We start from the raw sequence: 2,545 nt of genomic DNA on the forward strand, positions 1-2,545 counted from the left end.
AGCAGTGAACACAAACCAAAAAAGAAACCCTGCCTTCATGGAACTTACATCTGAGTAGTGGAAATCAGGAAATCATTTCAACAGCCTCTCCTCCCCCTAGCCTACTGGCTAGGGAATGTCCCTGCCCTGGGTGTCCTGGGTAAGAACCTACTCTGGCTTTTTGAGTGAGTGTTTCATGAGAAGAGAGACCATTTTAACCTGCAAGTAAATAAAATGTTATTGCTTCTCTTAGGGTTTATAGGCAACCCAGATCTATGAATTAATTTACTCAAGATTTAATTTAAAAATAAAAATCAATGTTATTTAGGTTCATTGAAATAACAGCTAATTTCTTTTCTCTCCAGAGTTTAGTTGAATAAAGATCTGTAAAAATGAAGATTAAAAATACTGCTGTTATGAATCTTTTAAATGATAATACAATCTAGTTATGTTCATTATGTTTTTTTCATACTGAAAATGAGACTATCCCTGAAAACGGCAACTTGGGACTAAAAGAAATCTACACAAATTCAGATCTGCACTCTCCTTCTCATCCCAGGGCAAGGAGTAACACAGGAGGACGCCGTTCATCCTAGATGCATGCACAGGCTTTGCTGGGGGCCTCTCCTAGCCAGTGGGTGATCCCAAGATACCTGAGGTTTCCAGCCTACCAGACGCTCAGCTGGAGGAGGGCTGACTGCAATTTTTAGCACCACTGTGGTTTCACTTCATTTGCTCAGAACAGTATCGTAACATGGGGCTCAGACACCCTCAGGGGTTCAGCCAGAGAGCCGACCTGGGGGAGATAGGTTTACTATGCTCCACAGAGGCTTTAGAGTGAGGGAGAGCTGAGGTAGGAGGAGGAGGAGCTATGACACACACAGTTATGGACTGGCTGATCTCTCCAGTATTTCTGAGAGGGGACAACAGTGGGCTGGGATTCCTGTTAACTTCCTCTGTTCTCCCAGGCAGGTCCCACAGAGGGTGCCTCCTCACCCGCCTTTACAGAGCACTGGGGTTGGGAGCACAGCTGGGCAACGTGGGACATATTTTGACCTCTCTGTACTCGTAGGTAAGCCTCCTAGGGCACACAGAATTCTGAATGCAGCCAGTGGTGCTAAGTGCTTTCCCCTGCACAGAGCTTCGAGCTCTTCCCTCTTCCTCCAAGCCTGGCACCTGGGCAAATGGTTTAACAGTCTTGTTCCCGAAACCCTCAAGATAACCCCGTGAGGACGGTGCATCATTCACATTTCACTGAAGGCTGAGATGAGTCTTGGAGAGCCTGCACAAAATGCAACAAGAGGGTCTCTTCCTTGTGGCGGCGGCTAGAGAGCAGAGTATGAACTGCGGCAACCGGAGTCATGGCAGGACAGGCATTTAAAAACTTTCTTCCCCTCTTTGACCGAGTATTAGCTGAAAAAAGTGCAGCCAAAACTGTAACCAAAGAAGGCATTATGTTTCCAAAACAATCACAAGGAAAAGTATTGCAAGCAACGGTAGTAGCTGTTGGATCGGGCTCTAAAGAAAAGGGTGGAGAGATTCAACCAGCTGGTGTGAAAGTCGGAGATAAAGTTCTTCTCCCAGAATATGGAGGCACCAAAGTAGTTCTAGACGACAAGGATTATTTCTTATTTAGAGATGGTGACATTCTTGGAAAATACGTTGACTAAAATAAGTCACTACTGAAATGGCATCACGTGAAGCTAGCTGCCCATTCCACTGAAGTTCTGAAATCTTTCATCATGCAAATAATTTCCATGTTTCTCTTTTATAATAACTAATGATATCTAAACTAATGGGAAAAAAAAGCAACAAGATTCAGAGCAGGAACTGTAACCGAGCAGGACCCCATGGGGCCTTTGCTGAATAGACACCCTCCACCCCCATGTCCTCTGCCTGTCTCTTGTCTGCAGAAAAACCTTAGCTTCTTAGGCCTTCCCTGATTTCCAAAGAGTAAATTTAATCAGAGAAGTGAAAAAAATGCAGAAAGAAAGGAAACAGTTAAGCAAACCAAAATAATAATAGTTTAGCCATTAAACAAAGTCAAAGACCTTTAGTTCCTCCTCAAGAGCTATAGATAATATTCTGAGCCATGTCCTTTGAGCTGTTTTGCAGGTAATGAAACCCCTACCAGGTGGGAGAAGTTAACTGTATGCTGCCCACAAGCACATAGACCCCAGAGCAGTTGGAACCAGAAGGTTGATGGTGTTGACTCCCTCGCCACCAACCAATCAGAAGAATGTCCACAAGCTGATCACACACTCCACAACCCCCCTCCCTCACCCAGTCTCTAAAAACCTTTCCCTGAAACCCACTGGGGAGTTTAGGTCTTTTTGAGCATTAGCTGCCTGGACTCCTTGCTTGGCTCCTGCAATAAATGCTGCACTTTCCTTCACCACAACCCAGTGTCAGTAGATTGGCTTTACTGCAAATAGGCAAGCAGATCCAGTTTGGATCAGTAACAGAACCACAGCCATGTTTACTAAACCTGAATCTCTGCATTAGTCAGGGCTCTCCAGAGAAACAGAACCAGTAGGGGGTGTGTGTGTGTATGTCTCTATCTATA

General features: G+C 44.8%; 1 pseudogene; it reads left to right on the plus strand.

Moving 5' to 3' along the window:
- Positions 1-1,340: 1,340 nt before the first annotated feature.
- LOC114904568 lies at positions 1,341-1,649 on the plus strand (annotated as a pseudogene).
- Positions 1,650-2,545: the final 896 nt, after the last annotated feature.

This window comes from Monodon monoceros, unplaced genomic scaffold (genome assembly GCF_005190385.1).
Source record: "Monodon monoceros isolate NGI ecotype Baffin Bay Population unplaced genomic scaffold, NGI_Narwhal_1 Super_Scaffold_21, whole genome shotgun sequence".
NCBI classification, from domain to species: domain Eukaryota; kingdom Metazoa; phylum Chordata; class Mammalia; order Artiodactyla; family Monodontidae; genus Monodon; species Monodon monoceros.